This window comes from Coenobita brevimanus, chromosome 29, assembly GCF_032717465.1.
Source record: "Coenobita brevimanus isolate Jiangsu-jjx chromosome 29, ASM3271746v2, whole genome shotgun sequence".
Classification (NCBI taxonomy): Eukaryota; Metazoa; Arthropoda; class Malacostraca; order Decapoda; family Coenobitidae; genus Coenobita; species Coenobita brevimanus.
Genome location: NC_136982.1, coordinates 3,132,299 through 3,156,500, shown reverse-complemented (window position 1 = coordinate 3,156,500; position 24,202 = coordinate 3,132,299).

The window sequence follows — 24,202 nt, the reverse complement described above, 5'->3', positions numbered from 1 at the left end:
TGAGGCGTAAACAGGAAAAAAAGTACAGGAAATACAAAGTTGATTACAGCTACAGACACAGACAACGAACTAAGGCACTACACGAAGGGAAAAAAGGAAAATACACAACAGGAAAACATTATATACAACGCATTAATTCTTCGGCAAGAGTACCCGAATCAAAATCTTAAACAGCCATCCCTGCAAACCCACGAAGGGGTAGAGGGAGGGAGGAGTGAAGAGGAAAAGGGGGAAAGGAGGAGGAGGAAAAAGGGGGAATGGGGAAGGAGAAAGGAGAGGATGCGGAGAGGGGAGGGGAATGAGGGAATGGGGAGGGAAAAGAGAGGACGGGGAGGGAAAAGAGGGGATCGGGAAGGGGAATGAGGAGCTAGGGAGGGGAATAAGATAATGACTGGAAAAGAAAGGATGAGAAAGGGAAAAAAAAGACATGGGAGAGGGGAAAAGAGATGGGGGAGGGGAAAAGAGGGAACAGAGAGGGGAAAAGAAGGGATGGGAGAGGGGGAATGAAAGGGGGGAGGGGGAGACTTAGATATTCCAGCCCCCTTCTTGAGTGAAAGCGTGGACTGGGAGAGTTGAGAGGCAGTAGAGAGAGTTTGCTGGCTGCGTTATTGAATCTGTGTGGCCCTCTCTGTGTGTGTGTGTGAGAGAGAGAGAGAGAGAGAGAGACTACTTACAGTTCATATACGTCTTTGGGGTGTAACATCTCCCAAATTAAAGGATATTTACTGCATAACTCTCTCTCTCTCTCTCTCTCTCTCTCTCTCTGATCAAGCAGAAATACACATCAAAATTGCAAAAAATAACAGCTTTCCACATTATTTTCACAATGCCATCCATAATTATTTATCACAGTGAATGGTGAGCTGTCTGTCTGTCCCTTTCTGTCTTTGCTGTATATCTGTCTCTTTCTGTCGTTGCTGTCTGTCTGTTTCTTTCTGTCTTTCCGTCTGCTAAATATAGTGACAGCGATTAAAGTAACATCTCCCAGGGCAACACCTTCAAGATCGCCAGGTAACTCAATTAAAAAAAAAAGGTAAAGGAATATGTTAACGCTGATACGGAACAATACCGTCATTTTCCTTTTAATATTATGTCAGAGCTTTTTATTAACTGCGGTACAAAGGTCTATTTTTCTTTTCCTTTTATTTCTTATGTGTTATTATTGTTCCTATTATTGGAGTCAGCACTGATATAAACCTTCACCACGGCCATATCGCCTAACCTACAAAATCCCAGACTTTGCAGAGTATACTGTCCCAACCCACCATCATCCCAGTCCGTCCGACAACGTATCTCCGCCTACAAAATCCCAGACTTTGCATAGTATACTGTCCCAACCCACCATCACCCCAGTCCGTCCGAAAACTTATCTCTGCCTACTCCTCCCTCTTTGTGCCCCTTTGCATACAACTTCTGAGAAATATGAGGCTTGTACCACCACACTGCCAACCAAATCTTTTTCTGATCATCCTTCCTCCCTTCCACCCGACACAGTACCAAGGACATGCCCAAGACTGTGAAAGGGCGAACATCCATAGTCCTGAACGCTGAAAGCAGGAGGAGGAGGACGAAGAGGAGGAGGAGGAGGAGGAGGAGGAGGAGGTGGAAGAGGAGGAGGAGGAGAATTCTTTATGGAATCTTGAAAATTTGGATAATATTGGGAACGATCAGTTTTTTTTTTCTATTACGAGCTTTGAGTACGAAGGAAGGGACACACACACACACACACACACACACACACACACACACACACACACACACACACACACACACACACACAATCTAGATAAACCCCTGAGTACTTTTCGACTTGCATTTACAGTATCCCTCAACCCCCCCCACCACACACACACACCTCACCCCCTGCCACCCCACACCCACAGCCGCCCCCACACCCCCTACTCCTGCCGCAGCGATAAGCCCCAAAGTCTGCAAAGGCGCGTCGTAAATAGCGGCGGTGGAGAGTTAAGGCACCGTAAGGATAAGTTCTGTCGGATCAAAAGTTGGTTTGGCGAGGAACGGTATCAGAAAATGAAGTTTACCCAGAAGGCATAAAAGGTCTTGATCCTAATTTTTGGGGACTGTCTCTCTCTCTCTCTCTCTCTCTCTCTCTCTCTCTCAGCCTGGTATCAGATCCCCAGGGGCATAAAAGGCTTTGATTATATTTTGACCCCCCCCCCTCTCTCTCTCTCTCCTACATCTCATATTCTCATATAAGATCATAAATATTTCCCTCCTCCTCCTCCTCCTCCTCTCTCTTCTTCTTCTTCTCCTCTTAGTTGCACCAACAGTAAAATATGACGACTTGCCTACGTCTATCATTTCTCTCTCTCTCTCTCTCTCCACTCACACACACACCACATTCATCAATTCTCCACTCATCACTCTGTCTTGCGCTCCGATCTATCTATTTATCTATCTATCTATTTATCCGTGTGTCCCTACTATCTATTTATCTCGATCCATCTATCTATCTATCTATCGACATGTCTGTCTGTCTATTTATCTATCTACCAGGAGCCATCCATATCTACCTACCAATCTATTATTATTCATATATCTATTTTTCTATCTATCGATCTATCTATCTATCAGGAGCTCTATAAAATTATCTACCAATCCATCTGCTCTACTATTGATCCGGATTCTCGCCCCCCTCCCCGCCCGACCTTCCAGCATTCCAATCTGCCCTTCCTCCTATATTCCTACCAAACTGTTTATCTATTTAACTACCTGTCTATCTATTTGTCATCCACCTACTTATTAAGCTATTTCTATCTATCAGTCATCTATCTATTTATCTATCAGTCCTGTCAATATATTTTCACCAAAGTACCCCCCCCTTTTCAAAAATACCACTCTGATCTTTTTCATATACTCATCTACATCTATCTATCTATCTATCTATCTATCTATCTGTCTATCTATCTATCGCCTGGCGGGATTATGGGCAACGATTATATTTAGTCCATTCATCGATTATATATTCGTCCTTTTGCAGCCTCTTTTCCGTAGCTCAGTGTCAGAATAAAACAATACTACAGCTCTACATCCATTCAACAGCACTTCTTCGTGACTAGCACCGTATTCTAATGTTTGTCTCATAGTTCTGTGTAGAAGAGATAATACTACAACTCTGCATCCTTTCCACGGCGCTTCTTCGTGACTAGCACCGTATTCTAATGTCTGTCTCTTAGTTCAGTGTAAAAAAGATAAAGATAATACCACAACTCTGCATCCATTCAACAGCGCTTCTTCGTGACTAGCACCATATTCTAACCATCATCTCGTGCATGTAAGATCTGGCACCCTTTCCCCTTGCAATGTACGTCACTATCCCATCCTAATATGACTTTCTATGTTCTCTCCTTAGTCTGTTTTTAAGCTCAATTTTTCTATTCGTTTTTATAATAACCATCTCTATTCTTCGCTTTTACGTCACCTCTAAAATAAACACATAATTTACACGAATAACTGATAAGTGGACGGTGTATTAATATTCGTTTTTATGTTAAATTATATTCTTCGTTTTTAATTCCCTCTACAATAAACACATAATGTACATGAATAAGTAATAAATGGGTATCAAATGCGTATGAAGAAATAAGAAGATAAACAAGATGATAAAAAGAAGAAATAACGTAAATAAGAGAACAAATAAGAAGTTAATACGACGTTGACTTAAGACATTACGACCCGTCTTCTTAAGGTGCCTTTTTCGTCACACGCGCACTTTTGGTGGTTTGGGCGACACTCAAGATCTCTTAGACTGTTTATTTCTAAGTCTGGCACGATATTTCGTTAAGCACTCTATGACCATATCAAAAATATAAGAAATAACACGAGAGACTTCAAGGTCACACAAAATAAATCGCTAAAGAATGGTTGTTACAGACCTCCTAAGTTGGCGACGTGATGGGTCCAAGGTAACACTGTGAGGAATATGGCTGTGTGTGTGTGTGTGTGTGTGTGTGTGTGTGTGTGTGTGTGTGTGTGTGTGTGTGTGTGTGTGTGTGTGTGTGTGTGTGTGTGTGTGTGTGTGTGTGTCATCATGCACCCATAACGCCTCAGTAACTGTTATGACGAACAGTGCCCTGCCTCGGATCGCCATAATACTGTTGATGACATTCGTGACGCAAAATATCATCAATAATATGTTCACAGCCACGAAACTGAGCAGAATGTAAGGTCAAACACTGCTCCACACGCCAAACTGGTTCCCGATCATCAAAGTCATATTAGCAACTCTGAAATATACCAATGAGTTACTTTTTTACCAACACCATTGCTTGTTACGATACTGAGGGTGGTCAAGGTTTTCATTATTGTATATAGTGTTAGCTTTACATGGTGTAGACTTGGCTCGCACCTTTGATAACAGTGTCCTATGCATGTGCGAATATCAATGTTTGGACGTGCCCGGAGACAGGAGATGCTTTGTGTGTGTGTGTGTGTGTGTGTGTGTGTGTGTGTGTGTGTGTGTGTGTGTGTGTGTGTGTGTGTGTGTGTGTGTGTGTGTGTGTGTGTGTGTGTGTGTGTGTGTGTTCTTCCAATTAACCTTCCTGGCTTCTTCATCCAGTTACCCGCATACCTACATATTTACCTATGGACATACCTAATTGCCTGCCTACTCACCTGCTTGCCTATATAACTGCCTAACTGTTTGCCTGCTTACCTGTCTCCCTATTTGCATATCTAATTACTTTCACTAGCAACCTACATAAATGCATATCTTTCTTACCTCCTTACCTACCAAGCTTCCTACCTACCTACCAACTATTATACATTCCTACCTACTTACTTACGCTCCTACTTACATTACTATCTCTCATCAGTTGCATTTCCCTCACATTCATCCATCCACAGACTATTTTCATTTCAATCTTATGGCTTCTCTTCCTTGATTTTATATGTAAATTTCGCGTTTCCGTATTTTCTTTCCTTATAACACCTCATCTCTGTCGTCATCTTTCTCTTCTCTCTTCCTTCCTATGTCATCTTTCATTCGGGCCCTTTGTCACTGCTTTCATATTCTCTGCCATCATCATTCCTCGCTCCCTTCCACACCAAAATTATTTTCTTATTAACCTTTACGATTTTTTTTCTCTCTTGATGTCTCACCTTACCTGTGGATGGAGAAGAGGTGATGATGATGAGGATGAGGATGATGATGGTGATGATGATGATGGTGATGATGATGGTGGTGATGATGATGATGGTGATGATGATGATGGTGATGATGATGGTGATGATGATGATGGTGATGATGATGATGATAATGATGATAATGATGATACCGCCAGACAACACAGGAAAGCTAAACATATTCCTCTGATTCACTTGCTTCGGAAATCATCGCTAAAAATACAGAGACTGCATTCCACTTAATACAACTTAATATCAAAGCATACGATCATAAGTCAAAGGGTGGTCAAGGTTAATTTCACTCATATCGCCACTCAGGGACGAGCGACTGGTCAACCTACCATGAAACCCTCCAGTCCAATAACGTCCTTTTTTTTTGTTCTTGTTCTTTCCAGACGATTTTCTTCAGGGTAGCCTTTTGGAACTGGAGGGGGGGGGGGTTCATAAATCCTTCAGACATACAACCTTCATTAACACCTTCATTTCGAGACATTTTATTCGTAACTAGACTTGAAGAAAATGGCACTCGGGCTGAAGGGGTTAAACGTCTTCGCTGCGGGCCTCTACACTCCTCAAGGGGCAATAGAAGATGGGAGACAGATGGGGGGAATCTTCTGAAAATGTTGGGTGGGAGAGAGACAGGTTAGAGCTAGATTTTTTTTTTTCTTTACACAGCTTCCTTAAACCGATGAGAATATACACCTAGGCCAGTTTACTAATGAGATTTAATAAAGGCAATAGGGCAAAAATAAATCATCCATCCAGTTAATAAAACAAATACAGACTAAGCTGAAAGAAAATCGTCTGGGGATAGCTAGTTTAAAATTGAAGTTGTCACGTACTGATAAAAAAAATACAACAGTTGCTCTCACTCTCTCTCTCTCTCTCATTTTCACAGCAATTTATTCCTCCCTTCATATTTCCTTCGCTCTCCTCTTGCCATCTTTAGCATCCTCTCTCTCTCTCTCTCTCCCTCTCTCTCTCTCTCACCTCCCTTTTCATCGCTTCTGTTCTATCTCCATCAATTATTTTTCCCTTCCTTCTCCTCCATCTTTCTTCTCCACATCAACTTCTCTTTCCTTCTTCTTTCATTCCATCTCTTCTTCTCAACCTCATCATCCTTCCTTCTTCCATCCTTCCTTCTCCTCCTTCTTTTATCCATATACTTCTTCCTTCCTTCCTTCCTCCTCTTCCCTTCATCTTCACATGTTCCTCTCCCTCCCATCTCCACTCTGCTTTCCTCCTTTTCTTCTCCTCCTCCCTTGTTTCCCTTCCATATATAAAATATTTGTGTTACCGCCCTCCTCATTCTTCACCCTGTCCTCTTTCTCTTCTCTTTATCACATCTGTTCCATCTCTTTCCATTTTTCTTCCTCTCTCGCTTCTTCTTGTCATATTTCGCTGACTAAAGATTCTCTCTCTCTCCCTCCCTCCCTCCCTCCCTCCTTCCCTCCCTCTCTCTCTCTCTCTCTCTCTCTCTCTCTCTCTCCTTATTTACCTTTCCGCATTCTTATATACTATCTTTATTTTCTTCCTTCTTTCCTTCCTTTATTTATCTCCTTTATAACTATCCTTCATCTCTCTTCCTCTTCCAATTTCCTTATCATTCTGTCTTCATTCTACTGGTTTCTTTCTCTCCCTCTCTCCCTTCCTTCATTTTCTCCCTTTCCTTACCGTCGTTCTCTCATGTTTCTTATTTTCTTTCTCCTGACCCCGACGCCCTCCTCTCTTTCTCTCTCTCTCTCTGTCCTTAACACGTGGGCTTTTTCCCTCCATCCATCTCTCAGCTTCCCTCCTCCCTCACTCCCACCTCCCTCCTTCCATACTTCCTTCCTCCCTTCCTTACATCCTCCCACAGAAATTCCTCCTTTTCCTTATACTATCTATCTATCTATCTATCTATCACACACAAGTCTATCTATCTATCTATCAATCTACCTATATCTGAAGTCTATCTATCTATCTATCGTCTCTCCTTTCACCCTCCCTTTTTCATCCCTCCTCTTCCATATCTCTTCCAAAATATTCACTCCCCTCCCAACTTCCTTCCCTTAATTCCTTAAACGGATACCTCTCTCTTCTTTCCTCTGTTCCTCCTATCTCCCCTCTCTCCCTTCTTTCCTCTCTTCCTCCCATCTTCTCTCTCTCTCTCTCTTCCTCCTATATTCTCTCTCTCTCTCCTTTCTTTCCTCTCTTCCTCCTATATCCTCTCTCTCTTCCTTCTTTCTTCTCTTCCTTCTATCTTATCTCTTTCTCTTTCTCTCTCTCCCTTCTTTGCCCTCTTCCCCTATCTTCTCTCTCTCCCTTCTTTCCTCTCTTCCCCCTTCCTTCTCTCTCTCTTCTCTCCCTGCTTCCCTCCTTCTCCCTCTCCTTCCCCTCACCCCTGCGCCTTCCCTCACAGGCTTCATATCCCCTGAACACCTCTCCGGCCTCTGCTTCTGTCATCCATTAGAACCCGGGATCAAACTCAGCCTGGGCGGTCATTTAAGCTCTTCAGTACGATGATTCACAGGGGAACGGCTGCCAACGTTACCAGTCCCTATCCTACACTATTTAACATTTCCTACTTCCACTACTACACCCACGCCCTATCCTTCACTAGTTATTTCCTACTCCCACTGCTACACCCACGCCCACACCAGCAGACCAGGCCGTTCAAACAACACATTAAGATTCCGCCAAGTGGGTTTCAAGAGCAGCGCCATTTACGAACCACCCCGTAGTTTTTATTACAATCTTAAGACGAATAATCAGCTCAGGTGAGATTTTTCGCGCTGGAGGGGCTATATGCTGCCTTCCTCAACCCCTGTACAGTAAGAAATCCCCCCTAAATCCTCCCCTAAAAAAATCGTCTGCAGGTAGTGAAAACAAACAGAAATATGGCGGTAAAGGGAAGAGGACATATAGCTGCCTAAATTCACTAAATCCACTCGTTTACACCCTGTCCAATTTCTCTCGTATAAGTATACAGTCTCTCATATACACTCCTACCACAACGAGAACTCCACATCCACACTCCACCCTACACTTCAAAAGGCCTTCCACATCAGTACACCTGGACACATATGAAGCTGGTATATTGTGTGTGTGTGTGTGTGTGTGTGTGTGTGTGTGTGTGTGTGTGTGTGTGTGTGTGTGTGTGTGTGTGTGTGTGTGTGTGTGTGTGTGTGTGTGTGTGTGTGTGCGTGAGAGAGAGAGAGAGAGAGAGAGAGAGAATACGTCAGGGCTGTCATGTGTAACTAATGACACACTGGGCTACTTAATGATGCTGTCCCAGGTACCTATGTTGCCACCTGTACACCTTTTTTCTTCGACAGGTTTTCGTCTGCTCCATCTATTTTTTTTTTTTTTTTTTTTTTTGGGGGGAGGCATGTCTTCTCTCACGTCTCGCCTTCTTCTTCCTCCTCCTGTTCCTTTTGATTCCCCCCCCAAACTCCCTCCCTTCCTCCAACTCTCTCTCTCTCTCAGGCAATAACTAGGTAGCGACACAAGTAAACAAGATGATATTGCCTATTTATATTCTACTCACTTCCCACTCATCTACCGTCCCCCCCCCTCTCTCTCCCCCTCTCTCTCTCTCAAATCCATCCTCATTTGTCGTCTTCTCTTCTCTCTCCTCCCCCCCCCCTCCTATTTTCCCTCTCACAACCAACTTCCACTCATCACCAAGCAATACAATTAGGGACCTGGATGTAACACTGATGGGTTGAATTCTAGAGGGAACTTTGGACCTAGAAAAATTTATTATCTGCCGTACTGATCCTCACATCCACTGTCATTAATCCCAACCATCATCATCATCATCATCATTATTATTATCATCATCACCGCCATCATCACCACCATCGTCCCCTTCTCCTTCTCTTTCTTCCTCTTCGAGCCTCCTCTCGCGACTGGTTGCTTCGCCCTGCTGCTCCCTACGTAGCAACATTTATAGAAGCTTGTGTGATCACCTGTTTGTGTGTGTCGTGTAAATAACCTATGATATATACACCTACACACACTCTCTCTCTCTCTTCCTTACCTCCTCTCACCTCCTCTTCCTTCCTACTTCATTTTCACCCTCCTCCCTCCATCCTCCCTCTCTTCCCTCCCTCTTCTCTTCCCGTTCCCTCCATCCTCCCTATTCGCCTCCCTTTCCCCCCCTCCTCTCCCTCCCCTCTCCATCCACACCCCCAAGACTTAATGGTAAATACCTGGTGATATTATGAAGGTTAATAATCAGTGACATTTTAGGGGGAAAGTGTGTGTGGGATTACAACGAAAAATAATTTGTGATGTTTTAGCGGCACGTTTTTGGGTCAGATTTATAGCAGATTGTGTCAGATTTATAGTAGATTGTGTCAAATTCATAGTAGATTGTGTCAGATTTATAGCAGATTGTGTCAGACTTATAGTACACTGTGTCAGACTTATAGTACATTGTGTCAGATTTATAGCAGATTGTGTCAGATTCATAGCAGATTGTGTCAGATTTATAGCAGATTGTGTCAGATTCATAGCAGACTGTGTCAGATTTATAGCAGATTGAGTCAGATTCATAGCAGATTGTGTCATATTTACAGCAGATTGTGTCAGACTTATAGCAGATTGTGTCAGATTTATAGCACATTGTGTCAGATTTATAGTAGTGTCAGATGTACAGCAGATCGTGTCAGATTTATAGCAGATTGTGTCAGATTTATAGCAGATTGTGTCAGATTTATAGCAGATTGTGTCAGATTTATAGCAGATCGTGTCAGATTTATAGCAGATTGTGTCAGATTTATAGCGGATTGTGTCAGATTCATAGCAGATTGTGTCAGACTTATAGCAGATTGTGTCAGATTTATAGCAGATTGTCAGATTTATAGTAGTCAGATTTATAGCAGATTGTGTCAGACTTATAGTAGATTATGTCAGATTTATACCGGATTGTGTCAGATTCATAGCACATTGTGTCAGATTTATAGCAGATTGTGTCAGACTTATAGTAGATTATGTCAGATTTATACCGGATTGTGTCAGATTCATAGCACATTGTGTCAGATTTATAGCAGATTGTGTCAGATGTATAGCAGATAATTTGTGTTAATTTTTTAGAAGATTGTGGTGTTTGTTTCATGGTAAATAATTTGTGCCATTTTAACAACCTTACGCCAAGATTTTTTTTCTTCTAATTTTCTTCCTACTGCTGTACGTTTAAATCCAGTTTTTTTTAAATGCAAGAAAGAAGGAACCAAAGGCCAGGAGCATATGGGGTAAGTCTCGTAAGGAAGGGTTAATAAAGCTCTATCAAACCCCTCCCGTTCGTAAAGCCTACCCAACAGTGAAGAAAATCGTCTGGAGATGGTAAGAGGTAAATGAAAGAAAGCTCCATCGAACTGAAAGTGTTAAGGGGAAAAATCTTTGAATCTGATGAGCGTACAAAGAAATAGTTTGTGTCTAATAATAATAATAATAATAATAATAATAATAATAATAATAGTTTGCCAATTTAATAACAGCGACCTTATTTCAGATTAATGATAAATGGCTAGTGTCAGTAATAATTATTTTCCTGTGAACTCACCTGTATGGTCAGTCACCCTTATTTATTATTTTGAAACTCTGAAATAAATATGTATGAATAAACATGTATGTGGTAAGGCTCGAAGAAAATGGACTTGGCTCCGTTGGCTCCATTCAAAAAAAAAAAAAAAAAAAAAAAAAAAAAAAAACTATTCTGGGGTAACTATATCTGCAAATACCATACTTTCCGACATTTTGAACCCCCCCCCCCCGCAAAAAAAAATAATGTTATAAAAAATTTGTGGCCCTAGTGAGTGTTCCTGCAAAGTTTAACGAAAGTCTGTCTACACATCTAGCAAGAGTAGAAGAATAAACCCATACACAGACAGGATTCTATTATTATTATTATTATTATTACTACTACTACTATTATTAATTATTATTATTATTATTATTACTACTACTACTACTATTATTATCGTTATTATTATTGCTACTACTACTACTATTATTATTATTATTATTATATTATTACAGGAGGGTGCAGATCGGGCCTAACCTGACGTACCATAACGTTTTCAATTAGTGGGTGCAATTGTTACCATATATAACACTGATGGCGCTTTATAATCTATTCCTGCAGTCTAATAACTAATGATTTGTTATTTCAATTGGACAAAGCAACAGCAGGCTCATTAAAATAGATGATGGTTGGCGTCATTGTTACTTGCTTTATTGGTCGATTTTTTATATTTTTTCATCATTCAACTCTTCCTTCTTCCGCTCTCTCTCTCTCTCTCTCTCTCTCTCTCTCTCTCTCTCCAGTTTCTATTTCCCTCTTTTCCACTCTTCCCTTTCAGTACTTGTCAATCTTTCCCGCTTCTCCTCCTTCTTCCTCTCTTCCCCTTCCCTCACTTTCCCTCCTAATCTCTCTTCCTCCTCAACCTCCCTCCTGTCTCCTCCTCCACCCCATATCTCTAATTCCTCGTCTTCTCCCCCTTTTTTCCTTCCTCCATACGTACTCTCCTCCCTTTCCTCCCCCTCCTTTTCCCCTCCCCTCCCTTCCTCCCTCACCTGTCACCTTGCGAGCCTCCCGATAGTGTGATGAGGCGAGAATCAAGGTAGGTTATTGGCTTTTCTACCCTGCCTTTCCCCTCCCTTTTCCAACATATTTTCATCTTGTTTTACTTCTGCCTCATCTCCTTAGCAGTCTTATTATTATTATTTATTATTATTATTATTATTATTATTATTATTATTATTTTCATTATTATTATTATTATTATTATCATTATTATTATTACATGTATTATTATTATTATTATTATTATTATTATTATCTCTCTACAGTTCTACTCTCATTCTCCTGTACTCACTCTCAGCTAAATAAATAAATAAATAACAATTTGGTGCTACCTATCTATCTATCTATTGCCAGACGCCTCAATCCCGTTTGGAGTGGCCACAAACAAAACGCCTCCACGTCGCCCTGTCCCCCGCCATTTCACTGCCCTGCTCCCAACTCACACACCCCTCTCTCATATACCTCTCCACCCCATCCCTCCATCTCATCCTCGGCCTCCCCCTCCCTCTTCCTCCCTCCACCTCACTCACATACACTCTCTTCGTCAGTCTTTCACCCTCCATCCTCTTCACATGGTGCTACCTGCAATGCAATAATAGTTCTCGTGACCAGTAAAGGGTTAACAGTAGTGGAGAGAGAGAGAGAGAGAGAGAGAGAGAGAGAGAGAGAGAGAGAGAGAGAGAGAGAGATGAATTAAGGAATCAAGGGGAAAAGTTATGAAAAATTCCACAAGTTAGAGTTCCCCACTTCAGTTACCCCCACCTCTCTCTCTCTCTCTTTATCTATCTATCTACCGTACCTGTCTGTCTGTCTATTCACTATGTATCTATTTGTCTATCCCGCTTTACAGAATTTCGAAAGAGGTACGGTCTATCTATTTATCTATTGCCGGACGCCACAATCCCATAAGGGATGGCCATTTGACTTCGAGTTATTTGTTTTACGGGGAGGGGCACTAACCCTCCACTAACTAACTTGTTGACACATAGGGAGCACGTATGGTTTGGTTATATGGTTACCACCCAGCGTTGTACATGGTTTCTTGGCTTACAGGAAACCATTTGGCTTGTCACTCAATGTAATGCCACCTGTAAAGGAAAGAAAAGCAATAAGAACTGACAGGAAGGATGGGAGAGATAGGAAGAGAGGAGGGCAGGCACAGAAAAAGAATGATAAAGGCTAAGGAAGAAGTAGGCAGCACTACATCAAGTGAGTGGATGATGGCAGCCACCACCTACCACCTAAAGAGGTACAGAGACAAACGCAAAACTGTACTTCCCCTCCGCAAAAAAAAGAAAAGAAAATAATAATAATAATAATAATAATAATAATAATAATAATAATAATAATAATAATAATAATGAAAATAATAAAAATCCATGAGGGCCACGTGTTTATAATCTTCCACTGATTTGCTCTTCATTTCACTGTAACATTCATTCTCACTTTAAGTGTGAATATTTTTACTCTTATACAAAATGGAATGGTTATTAGCCCATGGTTTAGTCTACCAGGGGATCCTCTCTCTCTCTCTCTCTCTCTCTCTCTCTCTCTCTCTCTCTCTCTCTCTACTTGTGTGCTACCGACGTGATCACCTTCCCTTACAGAAACTACATGATCAGTCACAGAAATATAACCTACATCAACTCACAATTAGACGACACACATGCAGAAAATATACAAGCAGACGACATACAAGCAGACGACACACAAGCAGACGACATACAAGCAGACGACACACAAGCACACGACACACAAGCACACGACACACAAGCACACGACACACAAGCACACGACATACAAGCAGACGACATACAAGCAGACGACACACAAGCAGACGACACACAAGCAGACGACACACAAGCAGACGACATACATGCAGACGATATACAAGCAGACGATATACAAGCAGACGACACACAAGCAGACGACACACAAGCAGACGACACACAAGCAGACGACATACATGCAGACGATATACAAGCAGACGACATACAAGCAGACGACATACAAGCAGACGACACACAAGCACACGACACACAAGCACACGACATACAAGCAGACGACATACAGGCATATGACACACAAGCAGACGACACACAAACAGACGACACACAAGCAGACGATATACAAGCAGACGACACACAAGCACACGACACACAAGCAGACGACATACAGGCATATGACACACAAGCAGACGACACACAAACAGACGACACACAAGCAGACGACATACAAGCAGACGACACACAAGCAGACGATATACAAGCAGACGACACACAAGCACACGACATACAAGCAGACGACACACAAGCACACGACACACAAGCACACGACATACAAGCACACGACATACAAGCACACGACACACAAGCACACGACACACAAGCAGACGATATACAAGCAGACGACACACAAGCACACGACACACAAGCAGACGACATACAAGCACACGACACACAAGCACACGACACACAAGCACACGACATACAAGCAGACGACACACAAGCACACGACACACAAGCACACGACGCACAAGCACACGACACACAAGCACACGACACACAAGCAGACGACGCACAAGCAGACGATATACAAGCAGACGACATACAGGCATATGACACACAAGCAGACGACACACAAGCACACGACACACAAGCACACGACATACAAGCACACGACATACAAGCAGACGACACACAAGCACACGACACACAAGCACACGACATACAAGCAGACGACACACAAGCAGACGATATACAAGCAGACGACACACAAGCACACGACATACAAGCACACGACACACAAGCACACGACACACAAGCACACGACATACAAGCAGACGACACACAAGCGGACGATATACAAGCAGACGACATACAGGCATATGACACACAAGCAGACGACACACAAACAGACGACACACAAACAGACGACACACAAACAGACGACACACAAGCAGAACACAGACAAGCAGACGACATACAAGCAGACGACATTCAAGTTCTACCACCACGTAAACGCCGAATGTACATTGAATCACAGACATCAATGGTCTTAACTCACTCGGCCAGGTAGAACCCCACTCAGCTCACCTAACACGCACCCGTCGACCAAGTAACGTGTTGCCAATTAGTATAACAGGTGGTCTCATCTTCACCTGGTAATGAAGTGTCGCCAAATACTAAAAAACCAGGTCCCATCTTCACCTGATAATGTGTCGCCAAATCGTATCACTTCAGGTACTATCTTCACCTGCCGTTATGCTGGTCTTAAGATGTTCCGTGAGAGAAATGAAACGTAGGACAGCTTCTCATAAATCTACATCAGATCTAATGTATAATTTGTCCGATGAACTGAGGGCACGTAGTAAAACCTCAAGAATATAAAAACACCTGCTGCTTTTAACCTCGTCTGCCTACCGGAAAATATTTTACCTGGTTACACACACACACACACACACACACAGATAGACAGATAGATTGAAAGATAGATACATAGACAGACAGACAAATGGACAGATAGATACAGATAGATAGACAGATACAGACACACAGATACTGAGTTCACACACAAAGACTGAAGAGGCGGACGCTGATTTTTGTAATATGGTATTTGGCAGAGAAACTAATGGGAACTTATCCAAAAATACGAAGATGGTTTGGAAAGAGGGAGCAGAAATGAATGTGGCCAGAAGTTGGGAAATATGAGGAATGAAAATGGATGAGAGCTGGCAAAGGTGAGATGAAACTTGATTGTGACGGGAAAGGAAAATGCAGAACGATGGCTAACATGACCGTGTGGGTGAAGGCGACGCAAAATTCTAACCCCTTCAGCACGGTTACGTTTATCTTCGTCTTGCTACCTCCTGACGATTTTCTTAAGCCCTGAGATCAACTTTTTTTTTATGCAAGAAAGAAGGAACCAAAGGCCAGGAGCCCGCAAACCGTTCCTTCCGAGAAAGAACAAAAACAATACAAAAGAGAGGCAAATTCAAAATCTGTTCATTTCGAGATGCTTGGACACACTGCGTTTGAAAGACTGGAGATCATAGGAAGTAGGAAATACAGACAGAGGGAGACAGTTCCAGAGTTGACCTGTTGCATAAATGAAGGACTGGGAGTAACGGTTAACTCTTGTATTAAAGAGTTGGACAGAAAAGGGATGAGAGTTTGTTGCTAGACGGGTGCTACACGCCCGTCGTAAAGGTGGAGAGATGCAAGCAGACAGTTCCGAGAAGCAGTGACCATGGAAGTAACGACAGAAAAGAGATAAAGACGCAAAGGTGCGGCGAAGAGACAGAGGTTGAAGGGAGCCAGTAAGAGGAGGAGAGTTGATAAGACGAAAAGCCTTTGACTCCACCCTACTGAGAAGAGCTGTATGTGGGGGGCCTCCCCACACATGAGAGTTGTACTCTAAACATGGGCGAATAAAACCCGTGTATAAAGTCAACAACTGTGCAGGGGTAAAGAAGGTACGGAGTCGGCTTAGCACACCTAATCTCTTGGAAGCAGATTTTACAAGAGATGCTATATGATCATTCCAAGATAAGTCCCGAATGAATGAAACCCCAAGCTCAAGTCTCCCCGTAAGGTGAAAAAAAAAAAAAAACATCTTAAGGGAGAAAAAAATCATTCAGGTTAAACAAGCTAAACACACACACACACACACACACACACACACACACACACACACACACACAGAACCACATCCCTAACACACTGTTAATGAGATGGAACAGAAAATTTTGTATGTTTTCAGTACCAACAATCTATCCACTTTAACTTGACCTAAAATTGCCATCTCTCTTTCCGGAATGTTGAAGTGTTGCAAGAGATTTATGCAAGAATATAGTGCTAGTCATTAAAAGGTGGGTAATGGATGTGTACAGTATGTTCGTAATGACTCACTCTCTCTCTCTCTCTCAAACGTTACTGCTTTTCAAGGATTCTAATTCTTTACAGAGCACAATATCACGGTCTCACGCGTTTATCTCTTCGCGAACATCTTGAAAATTACTATGCACGTAGGCTATCTCAAAAAAGCTTTACCAGATTTCCGATTTAGACCTTTAAAAATAACATTACACCCGAAAACAAAAAAAATTATAGACAGGCAAGTACCCAGCGTAACACGGGCGCTACACCACTAGAAACCATTTTATATATCCTAATAGATATATATCCTAATACATGAGCTTGTTCTGTCCGACTCTGAACGAGGTTGTGGTAGGAGTTGGTGTAATTCGAACCGGCCCTCTAGCCTGTTTGATTTCTCTGATTCTTTCGTTTTACATGATACAATTAAAATATATATATATATATATATATATATATATATATATATATATATATATATATATATATATATATATATATATATACACACTGTATGTATTTTATGTGGAGGAGAAATGGGAAATAACATGCACTTTTCAGAAATGATGTCTCTCCATATCCATTTTTTTTTTTTCTTTTTCTTTTTTTAAGACTCGCAATAACAGTAAAAAATGGGGTCAGGGTTCGATGATAATGATGATGATGATGATAATGATGGCGATGACGAGATGATGACGATGATGATGATGATGATGATGATGATGATGAGGAGGAGGAGGAGGAGGAAGAGGAGGAGGACGATGACGATGATGATGATGTGTCAGAAAATGGAATACAGTAGACTCATTGAAACTCCAAAACACACTTACTTTCATGGTCACCTTCTGTGTACTGCCACCCCATCGACAGAGAAAACATACCTGTGGGTGAAACGAAAAGAAATATATTAATGAGAGAGAGAGAGAGAGAGAGAGAGAGAGAGAGAGAGAGAGAGAGAGAGAGATTCCTCCGATCATGATATTCCCTCTACCTCGACACTTCAATATCTCCAACACTCCCTTCAACAGGAATAAAATTTCTTGGAAGTAGCCTCAGTAAAACAAAATATACGTACTCGTGGTGAAGAGGTTATGGTGTACAATTTGAGTATATACTTCATCTAAGGTGTACATTTACAGTACTTTACCTGTGCACTTCTAAAAAAAAATAACTTATAAATTACGCATTTTGTTGGCCATACTCAAGGTAAAGATTAAATTTAGTGGATCTGATTAAGACACCTGACTCTTTAATTAACCTGAGAGTGAGTCACGGGAGTCAGGTCCTTAGTCTCGTTGGTTGTGGAAGCTCCCTAACACCTCTTCTTCATTGATTTATTTTTTTATGTGGCTGACTAATATCGCTACTGCAGAGTATGGTGATATTAAAGTGACTTAAGTGACACAGAAGAGGACGGCAAAGATTACAAAGCAAAATAAATCACTTAGGAAAAGGTGTTAGGGTGCTTCCTTAATCAACTGACCTGAGAGTGTTAATATGAAGGTTCTAAGGTGTATCTGGTAAGTGTAAGCCAGTGTCATAAAATCCGGTAACTAAATTGCTAAGGATTCATTTTTCATTAAGGTGCAAGTCAGACGCATAACTTCACAGGTGTCACTTTAGAGGTGTAGTCTTTGAGGTGTCACTTTTGAGGTGTAGTCTTTGAGGTGTCACTTTTGAGGTGTAGTCTTTGAGGTGTCACTTTTGAGGTGTAGTCTTTGAGGTGTCACTTTTGTGGTGTAGTCTTTGAGGTGTCACTTTTGAGGTGTAGTCTTTGAGGTGTCACTTTTGAGGTGTAGTCTTTGAGGTGTCACTTTAGAGGTGTAGTCTTCGAGGTGTTACTTTAGAGGTGTAGTCTTAGAGGTGCCACTTAAGAGGTCCCTTTAAACGCGTACTTGACTTTAAATGTAGGGGCTGTGTTACAAAAAGCCCTGACCATATAGGCCTATTGTTTACCTGGGTCTTTTCATTAGCGGTGGCCCTTGTGGTGACGTCACGGCCAGGTATTGTTAGGTGTAAACAAAGGAGTGTCACCCCCACCCTACCCCCCTTTTATACGACCCCTTTCCACCCCACCCTACCCCCTTTTTATACGACCCTTTCCACCCCTCCACTACCCCCTCCCCATCCCACCCCTCCCCCTTTCCCTCTTTCTCTTCTCTCCATCTCTCCACATCCTCTCTCCCTGTTTCTCTTCCTCCTTTCCTTTCCCCTTTTTCAATTTCCAGTCCCCTTCCTCCTCTTCCTTTCCCCCTCCTCTTTCCTTCCTCCTCCCTTCCTTCATTTCTCTTTCCCTCTCCCCTTCCCTTCCCCAACGTCCCCTTCCCTCCTCCTCCCCTCCCACATCACCCTTTTCTTTCTCCTCCTTTCCCTCCCCTTTCCCTCCCCATTCCCTCTGTCTTCCCCTCCCTTTTCCTCCCTCCTTCCCTCCCCCATCCCCCTTTCCTTCACAATGGCCGAGGGCTCTCTAGATTGCTCCCCCACCTTTCTTTTTCTTTCTCTCCCATCCTGAAGGAGATGAGGGAGGGAGATGAGATGCCAAGGAGTATCGAGATGGAGGGAGAGGAGGGAATGAGAGAGTAGACATGGAAGAGGGAGTGGAAAGGAGGAGGGAGTGTGCATGGAGGGAGGGTGGGGATGGAGGGAGTGTAAGGATGGAGAGTGGCTGGGGATGGAGGGAGAGAAGATAGTGTGGGTGTGGGGATAGAGGGAGGGTAGGGATGGAGGGAGTATATGGATGGAGGGAGGGTGGGAATGGAGGGGGGGTAGGAATGGAGAGAGGGTAGGGATGGAGGGAGTGGAAGAAGCCAATGAACACTACAATACAGTAATCCCTCCCGTCACATAATCCCCCTAAGATTAATAAACAAATCGCCTAACAGTACTAAAAATATAAAACAAAAATGGTGTCCTCAGGCTGAAGGGGTTAAAAATGAGAAAGACTGAGAAATACCACAATACTACCGAAGGATGATAAAATTTCTGGTATTTCTGAAAATGCTAGAGTGTAAAATTAATTCAGATACGCTCATAATATCAGTAATACTTTGGAATATGATAAGAGAGTGACTGATTGAGAGTGACAAGGTGAGAGAGAATGAGTGAACGTGAGAGTAAGAATAAGAGCTACAGCAAGAGAGTGAAAGGAAAAGTAAGAAAGGTGAGAGTGGGAATGAGGTGTTAGAGTGAGAGTAAGTAAGAAGAGTGAGAGTAAGAGTGAGTAAGTTAGAGGAGTAAGCGAGAGTAAGAGGAGTGAGAGTGACACAGTAAAACCAAACATCAGCTGAGACAATAAAACGCGAAATTATGTATATACTCGGACTGAAGAGACTAACTTAATTCGTTTTCGTTTTTACAGGTTCCAACATGCTTGCATGTGTCGGCCTTGGTCACCTAATGGCGGCTCTCCACGCTGCACGATCCATTGCAGCCTCCCTGTTCAGTCCCTTAACCCTGAAGTCACACTTAATAACCTCGTCCCATGTCTTTCTCGGTCTACCCCTCATAACCCCACCCCCAATATTAACACTTCTCACCTTCCTCACCCAATTATCATCCCCCATCCTCTCCACATGTCCAAACCATCTCAATCTACCTCTCCTCATCACAACACCAATACACTCCAGTCCCATCCTACCTCTCAACTCTTTCATCGTAAACCCAGCCCCTCCAGGCCTTGGATGCACGGACGCACTGCACATCCACCTAATCATTGTCATTTCTGTACGTCTGAGCCGGCGAATATCTTCCTCCTTCACTGCCCAGGTCTCACTTCCATATAGCATTACACTCCTAACATATGCTGCATACAAAGACCCCTTAGCACGTAGGGAGAGTCCTCTCAATGTCAGGAGAGGCAAGATCTCCCTGAACTTCTTCCAACCACTTCTCACTCTAGCCACAGAGCTAGCTCCAGCCCCACCTCCAGCACATCACATGTCTCCCAAATAACAAAACTCTTCCACACACTCAAGAGATTCACCAGCAAGTTCAATTCTCTCACGTCTGACAATCACCACCTGCTCACCCCGACACGCTGTACACATAAAATCAGCATTATCTCGCAGTCTACCTCTGATACCACTACATCTCTTATGCACCCATTTATCACAAACACCGCACAAGATGGAATTACTTCCCACGCCCTTGTGGCAAACTGCACATGGCCACTCTCCCTCGTCTTTGACAGTACCGCCACCAACCCTAAATATCATCACTTTTGTTTTATCCGCATTTTCCCTTAAGCCCTTGTGCCCCATACCATCTCTCCACTCCCTAAACCTTTCCTCCGCCTCCCTTTCGTTCTCTGCAATCAACACCAAATCATCAGCATACAACAACTCCCACGGGAGTCCGTTTGTGTTAATAAATAAAGTTGGATTAAACTTCCCTTTCCACTCTAATTTATCCTGAAACTTTGTAGACCAAAAAATATATATATTCTCGTCTTAGAAAGCTCCCTGACACCTATTTATTTGCGATTTATTTTGCAGATACACTTTACTGCTTTATTCTACCACTTCTCCGCCTTTTAAATATCGAGACAGACTTCATGAAGACAACATACGAAGGACTATTAATCACTTTATTCCTGTTATTATTATTATTATTATTATTATTATTATTATTACTATTATTACTACCACTACTAGTTTTATCATTATTATTATTACTATTATTATTACTGCTAGTTCTATTATTATTATTATTATTACTATTATTATCATTATTATTATTATTGTAAGTAAGGGAGTTACCTGTAGATATAGCCTTCATTAACCCCTTCACTACGAGTACGTCCTTCCGAGCCGAATAAAATCGTATGGGTACAAGAATAACATATGTCATCGGACTGAAGGGATTAAGACGCCACAGGAAGATATAAACTGGTATGAAGGAGCGATCAGGGAGTCTCCTAAATCCAAGAGAATATGACCCAAGATTGGCCCAGTACTTCCTTAACTTTCTACAGTCCTCCTCCAACCTGCTTCTCTCTCCTCAGAAAAAATATATATAAATTCTACTCGCCGCCTAAAGAAAACAGGTGTCCATATGGGTTTATTTATACTAAGATCTTCTCCACTAAATAAATCTTCTCTTTGCCTTTGAAGTGTTTGGCAGGTATATTTGTGAAGGTATGAGTTAACAAGCAATCTTACGAGTTAACCTTCAGATCATAGGAACAGCTCTCTCTCCCTCCTTCTCCTTCCCCCTCTTCCTTCTCCTCCTCACCCTTTCCCCCCCCATTCCTTCTCCCCCCTTCCGCCTCTGCCTCCTACTCACTCCTTCTTCCTTCTGCCCTATTCTTCTCCTCCTCCTCACCCGTTCCCCCTATCTTCTCCTCCTCCTCTTCTTCTTCCTCCTCCTCACCCATTCCTCCACCCTCCATCTTCTCCTCCTCCCCTCCTCTTCTTCCTCCTCATCCCGTCTTCTTCTTCCTCCTCCTCTACAATGACCTTCCTCTTGACCCACCTCTTCCCTACAATATTTAATCCATATCATGTAACACAGACAAGAGACACAAGTAGGGGGGAAGGGGTAGGAATAAAAACACAGCCAGAACCAAAAGTCTACCTAATTTTTTCATCTCCTCTGCCTCTCCTCTAATAGCCAATATTCCTAACTTAAAAGAGGCTTGGTATTTTTCTCTGCCTATAGATGATTCTCTTGATGGGCTGCGTCAGGGAGGAGAGTGATGGGCGTGACCTAAATGAGGTGGAGACGCAGTGGAATACTACACGAACTTTTGCCCCTCCCTGTACACCGATCCGCTGCGAGAAGTGACGTGATGTAAGATACTGTATGATGATGATGATGATGATGATGATGATGATGATGATGATGCACGCGACAACGATAATAATGATAATGATAATGTGGGCGATAGCAATGATAATGATGATGATTATGTGGGCGATAACAATGATGATGATGATGATGATGATGATGATGATGATGATGATGATGATGATGATGATGACGACGACGACGACGACGACGATAATGATAATGATGATGATGATGATGATGATGATGATGATGATGATGATGACGACGACGACGACGACGACGACGATGATGATGATGATGATGATGATGATGATGATGACTGGTACAGAAATACGGACACATAAAATACCATTATCAACTATATACATAAAAAAAACAGACATACCAGTAATCATCATCATCATCATCATCATCCAGCTTACAATACCCTTTTCACTCTAACTTGGCCTGTGATTTCCAGCTCTCCATCTTGATCACTACGATTAACACTGCAATATGATGCTAGTCACGAAGAAGTGCAATGGAGAGTATGTAGACGCACGGTATTATTTCATCAGCAAAAATCTGATGTGGGTTAAGAACGACCATGATATATGAAACGAGACGAAACATAAATAAAAATCAAGTTATAAGTAAAGACAGAGGTAAAGATTTATAGAAAACAAAGTCAAAACAGAGAGGCATGAAGGGAAGGCCAATCAACCATCCATATGAGCCAAAAACAAAACAAAAACAAACAAATACCATCAAAACTTCTACAACTACCAATAGTTTTCATAAAAAAAACTAATCCATTCGTAAAAGATGATGGCTCTTGCAACTTATATGAGAGAGAGAGAGAGAGAGAGAGAGAGAGAGAGAGAGAGAGAGAGAGAGAGAGAGAGAGAGAGAGAGAGAGAGAGAGAGAGACAAACAGGATGACAGACAAATATATAGAAAAATACAGGCTGATAGACAGATAGATAGATAGATACATTCATATACACAAACAGCCAGACAGATAGATGGATAATTACACTGATAGATAGATAGACAGACAGACAGACAGACAGGTAGTAGGATGGATGAATGGAGAGAGAGAGAGAGAGAGAGAGAGAGAAGAGAGAGAGAGAGAGAGAGAGAGATCCATTCGTACCCCATGGCTCACAATTTTGGTGACTTTTTTTCCCTTCTATTCCTTCTTTTTCATTTTTACGGCAGGTGTGGGGGGTGGGGGGGGCTGGAATTAGGCATGGACGAGCATTTTCTTTTCTTTCCTTTCTCTCTGCTCTCATTTGTGTGTGTGTGTGTGTGTGTGTGTGTGTGTGTGTGTGTGTGTGTGTGTGTGTGTGTGTGTGTGTACTGGCTTCTCGCCAGTACTCTCTTCCTGGCTTCGTTTTTCTTCTTTTTTTATACAGTATGTTTGTGTATCAATTTCTGGGCAAAGGTTAGAATGCCCGTTCCCTGAGGCCCATCTGTCTTTCCACGTGCCACACACCTTCACATGTCACCACTTGGGCGCTAAGACCCACCGTCCATACTGAATACACGCAGTACAGTGTCGTTCTGGGCTCGTCGGCGGAAGTGTATTTCTGATATGAAGGTACAGTCTCTCTCTCTCTCTCTCTCTCTCTCTCTCTCTCTCTCTCTCCATTTCTCTCTGAGGTGTTGCAACAAATAAACACAACTATTTGGTGCTAGTCACGAAGAAGTGCTATGGAAAGAATAATTTTTTGACATTCATATAATCAAAATTTGTCCTGGCCAACCTTCCCTCGAACTCGCGTCCAATCGATCAGCGAGCACATTCTCTAACCATTCCACCACCTCATAAATA